A 6,000-nucleotide genomic window follows, 5' to 3' on the forward strand; every position below is an offset into this window, starting at 1 on the left:
TTGATGAAATCCTTATCAAAATACCAATGGCATTTTTTTTCACAGAACTAGAACAAATAATCCAGCATTTACATAGAACTTCAAAAGACCCTGAATAGCCATAGCAATCTTAGGAAAGAAGAACAAAGTTGGAGGTATTATTCTATCTGATATCAAACTATACTAAAGGTTATATTAATGGTACTGGCATAAAAACAGGCACATAGATCAATGGAACAGAATAGAGAGTCCAAAAATAAACCCATGCCTATATGGTCAATTAATCTATCCTATCTAATAAAGAGGGAATATGCTAATTGACCTTCACACCATCTCAAAGATGGCGGCGCCCACAGCCAATAAGAAGGGATATGCTAATTGAGTGCCCCGTCCTCAAAGATGGCAGTGCCCACAGCCACAAGATGGTGCACCCAGTCCCCTCAGACCCGCCAGGGCAGCAGGCATGCGGCAAGGCCAGGCCCACCCGCACGCCTGCCTCCAGAGTCCCCCAGTCCTCTCAGCCCCCCAGATGCCCAGGGCCGGCCCGAGGCGCAGGCAAGCCTCGGATGGTGGCTGCCCAGCCGATGCCCAAGGCACAGGCAAGTCTCAGATGTCGGCTGCCCAGCCGCCCAGGGCCGCCCGAGGCTCAGGTAACCAGGGTCGCTGAGGCTTGCGCTGCTGGCAGTGGCAGCAGCAGAGGTATGATGGGGGCATCGCCTTCCCCTAATCACTGGGTCACCTCCCACCCCTGAGGGCTCCCAGACTGTGAGAGGTGGCAGGCCGGGCTGAGGGACCTCCCCTCCAGTGCATGAATTTTCATGCACTGGGCCTCTAGTCTACACTAATCTACTCTAATAAAAGAGTAAGATGCAAATTGACTGTACCTTCACAACACCCACCAGCCAATCAGGAGTGAGTATGCAAATTAACCCAACAAAGATGGTGGGTTAATTTGCATACACAGGCGCCGATTGGCTGGGGGCAGGGCGGGATGCTTCGTTTTGCACCACCCCAGTCGCTCTGGGCCTCTGGGCAGCGTGGGAAGGTGGAAAGGCGGAAAGGCAGCTCTGGCCGGAGCGAAGGCGGTACCGGCAGCCAGGTGAAGGAAGGCCCATTCTTGCACAAATCTTCGTGCATCAGGCCTCTAGTATATATATAAAAGCCTAAGTAACCAGATGACCGGCAGGTAGCTTTGACACACACTGACCACCACCAGGGGGCAGATGCTCATGCAGGAGCTGCCCTCTGGTGATCAGTGCACTCCCACAGCAGGAGCACCGCTCAGCTGACAGATGGGCACCAGACGCTGGGCTCATGGCTGGTGAGCACAGCTGGGGTGGTATGAGCCTCTCCTGGGGACACTCCCCCTGGGCGCCAGAAGTGGTGGCAGAGGCAGGCGCAGTGGGGCTGGGATAAGTGGGAGCGGCGTGGAGGGTGGGCTAGAGCCTGACGAGCTGGCGGGTAAGGCCGGGCTGCGGCAGTGAGGAAGTCCAATGATCCCTGTGGGCCAGGCCGAGGGACCCCACCAGTGCACGAATCGGTGCACCGGGCCTCTAGTATATGATAAAGGAGGAAAAATCATACAGTGGGGTAAAGACAGTCTATTCAATAAATAGTGTTAGGAAAATTAGACAAATAATGCAAAAAATGCAATTGGACTACCTTCTTACACCCTATACAAGAATTAACTTAAGATAGATTAAATACTTAAATTTAAGACTTTAAACCACACCCATGACTAGTTCTTTTCATTCCTAGAAGGCAGCTCCGCTTTTTAGATTGTACTTTTTAACTTATTGTAATGGGGAGGGGACATCCTACTTTTCCTTTATGCTTCTTTACCCAATAGCCCTTAGTGATCATTTTCAAGAACATAGAAACTGGTAACTTCCAGCTGTGCAAAATGTCTCTGATAGCACTTCAGTGAGAAAGAAAGAAAAAGAAAAAAAAAGCACATTTTAACAAAACTAAAAAAAAAAAAAGTTAAAAGATTTTACAATTTCTTTTCACTCAACTCTATGAATTTCCCAAGCCTTTGAGCCCCACAAGCTATATCTTAAATCTCATTGAATCAGCCTCCACAGCAACTCCAGCCCCTCAGGCCCTCCAGTGAAGCCCAAAAGGAAGAAAGATTTCTATGGACAATAATTCTCCTTTTCACTCTCTTTTCCTACTTCTTAAACTTCCAAACTTTATCTTCTCATCACTTCTCTAAAGAGAAACAGTAGCACAAACTAGGGAGTTTTACCTCTAAGACTTTCTGGAACATGGCATCAGGATGAGGGGGCAGATGGACAGACAGTTCCCGGGGTGGGGCAGGGAGTGAGGCAGTCATAAAGGTGCATGTGGTTGGAATGGCAGGTCTTTGTGTACGTGTGAAACATAGGTGGGTATATGAGTTAGAGATTGGTCCCAAAGGTGGCAAAACTTTTCTTGGTGATCATCTGTTTTTGTTTTACTCCATTAATGTTACTCTCGTGCCTTACTTCCCATCTCTGAATTTTACAATCCTGATATATTCCTTTTTATTTTTCTGGATATCCGCATGACACTAGGAATTAATGACAGAGCACAGGCAGAAGTCCCCAAGTTTTCTGATACACAAGCCAGGGAGCTGAGCACACTCACCCACTGGTTATACAAGCGGGGTGACAGGAGATGGGGACCTACCACCTAGCACTCATACACACGGCCCCAGACCTGGGTGCAGGCTCCACTCAAGATGGCAGGCGTGGGCACACTTTTCCTCTCCTGTCTACCTTTGTTATCCCACCTTCCCCTCACTCTCCCATCAAGTCCTGCTCCTCTTGAAAATTAAAATTTCATTTTATATTTAATTTCCCAACAATCTGACATATCAAATGAATAGTCCAATGAAAATTCCAAATGAATAACCCAGGGGGCTGTATTAGTCGAGGTTCTCCAGAGAAAAGAACCAATAAGGTAGGTAGATAGATGGATAGACAGACAGACATTTATTATAACGAATTGGATCACCCAATTATGGAAGCTGGAAAGTCTCAAACCCTACAGGGTATGAAAATCAATAAAGAAAGCTTCATTTAACATGGGTTACGGAAGCTCTGAATGGGGAATTCTGGCGTTACTGCTCACCCACCTCACAGACTCCTCTGACAGGAAGAAGCTTACTTTACTACTCCAGCAACAGGAAGGAAGGTTTTTCTCCTTGCCCAGCAACAGGCCCAGCCAATGAGAAACTGCCATGACTCAACCAATGGGAAGCCACTACACCTCTACTTCCTGTTTTCCTCCAATACATGTTTTATTAATAACAGATCCTGATAACGCTCCCTTTTTCTTAACAAAGTAACTTTCCAGTCCTCTGTTCTTCTGGACTTGCCTATGGTTTGCATAGCTTGCATGTCCTGAATTGCAATTCCTTTGTCATTCCCTAATAAACCCATTTTGCTGGTAAAATAACTAGCTGGGTTTTGTTTGTTTGTTTGTTTGTTTTTAGGGCTGAAAAGGTGAGTTAGCAAGCTGGATACTCAGGAGAGCTGATGGTATAAACCCATTCTGAAGGCCAACAGGCTAAAGACTGAGGAAGAACTGAAGGCAATGTCCTAGTTCAATGTCCCAGTTCAAAGCTGATCCTTTGGGTCTCTTACTGACCCAGAGGATCAGCTTTTTTGTTCACAGGCACAACCACTGCTTTTCTCCCTTACCTCCTTTACTTTCAAAATCTGCAATGGTTTGTCCTTCACTTACTTCCCTGCCAAAGTCTAATCTTCTCAGAACCCACCTGCAAGGCCTGGCCTGAGATTGGAGGGCAGACATGGGGGTATATTTTTCAGAGATTTCTAGAATGAGCAACCCAGCCTCCCAGGCACAGAGGGGTAGTTTCTGACTACAATTCATTTGAGGGTGAAAGGCAAAGCCAGTATCTGGGCATGTTTGTGCAGTTGCGTGGGGTATCTCAGGGAACCTGTGGAAGCACATGGGGGTTTAGGGATTGCAGATTGAGTGTTCCTAAAAAACTGGGGATCCTTGGCATTGAGCTTTTTCTCCTTCTCATTCTCTCTGCCAAGACAGCTGCAGTTCTCTCCTGCTATATCCCTCCTCCTCTCAGAAACTGACAGTGAGCAAGGACACATGCCTGCCTGCTCCCACTCTCTGCTAGACAAACCCCCAGAGCCTACCATTTTTAGTTGGTGGTGTTTCTCTGTGTATTTGGTCACAGTTTAGAGCTAAAACATATCGTCCAATCTCTTCATTTATTTAAAAAAGGTATCTTGAAATGCAGGCAGCAGAAAGTGTTAGCACAGGTAGAGATGAGCATGACCTTGACATTCAGAGGCCCACTTAAGGCTCCAGTGCTTTCAGTACAAAATCCATGAAGCCAAAATGCTGCTAGTCCTCTAGACTTTGCTCCGTGTGTGTGTGTGTGTGTGTGTGTGTGTGTGTGTGTGTGTGTGTGTGTTAGGGGCTGGAAGGAGACAGAGCCAATAAAGACTGCCACCTCATCCACCCTGCAAGCGCACACAGACTACAGACCCCAGCCAGCAAATCACTGCCGATGGGGCCAGGCTGTTTTGCTCAGTTTTTCTTCCCCAGATGCTGCCTCTCACCCTAGGCCCCTCACCCCTCCTCCTCTGATGTCATTGATAGGCTCTTTGTGGACTGGCTCTGGAACTAGCCAAGAAAGTTTAGCCTGGGTGAGGGCCTGGAGAGGAAAGAGGAGAGAGTGAAGCCCACGCAGACTGGGAACTTAGTGCTGACAGCCTCTGAGAGTTTAGAATGTCTTTTCTCGCATATTGGCTCATGTATTTCAACAACTCTGAAAAGCATCTGCAGTAAGAGGACAACACAAGTGTTCTGTTGATCAGGTGTTCCATTTGCTACACTTTCTAGCTGTAAAGAACTAAATTATCTGGGGGATGGAGATGAACAATGCAGAGGACAGAAGATGGAACAGAAAAACCTAATGGAAATGATAAAAGGGAAAGTGGGATTTAGAATTGAGGGAGGCCTATTGGATCCAGGACAGAAAGGTAACCAACAGGTCAAACTTGCCAGAAATAACTGAAAGAGGAGAAGCAGAGAAAGAGACACGACAACAGAAGCAGAGGGCCACGTGATGAGATTGCTGGCTTTGATGATTGATGAAATTGTTGGCCTGAAGCAAGGTCCCAAGACAAAGAATTTGGGCAGCCTCTAGAAGCTGGAAAAGGCAAGGAAATCTATTCTTCCCTACAACCTTCAGAATGAACATAGCCCTGCCTGCACCTTGATGTTAGCCAGTGAGATGCTGGCTGGACTTCTGACCTACAGAACTGTATGATAACAAAGATAATAAATGTGTTGTTTCAAGCCACTAAGTTTGTGGTCATTTGTTACAACAGTCATAAGAAACACTTGCACTGCCCAGATGGTAAGTAAAGGATGTCACAGTGGCTTCAAAGTCCAAGCTTTTACCAGCCATACCTTTTCTCTCCCTCTTGTCCAATCTGTCACCTATTTATTGGTTGGTATAAATTTAACCCCTTCCTGTTTTATTTAATCCATAAAACAATACATATGATATCTTTAAAACAATTCAGTGGTTATGAAGTATCAATAGTCAATTCTTCACTCTTAGCCTTGCCCTTATATAAGCAATGCATGATCTTTTTATTAAGACTGTAATCATATGCTTCATTTTAATACAATTTGATTCTTTTCATTAAAAATCTATCTGGAACCCACAGATTTTTAATTTGTCCTTGGCAATAATTGTGTATTATATAAATATAGTATTATTATTATTATTATTATTATTATTATTATTTAGCAACCGCTCACTTGTTCATAAATAGTCTCACGGATTTATTTGTCTTGCTGCACTCTCAGGGCAGGCGCCAGTGTCTCCATCCTGGATTTGGGGCCCCATCTTGGAGCTGAAATTGACACAAAGCCAGCCCTCTGCAGTCCGAAGGTATCCGGCCAGGCTCCGCCCCCGCCCTGGAGGCCGCCAATCAGTTCCCAGAACGACCCCCCTCCTCGCCCTCTTTCCCCCCCGCC

Source organism: Cnephaeus nilssonii, assembly GCF_951640355.1.
Source record: "Cnephaeus nilssonii genome assembly, chromosome: 12".
NCBI lineage: Eukaryota > Metazoa > Chordata > Mammalia > Chiroptera > Vespertilionidae > Cnephaeus > Cnephaeus nilssonii.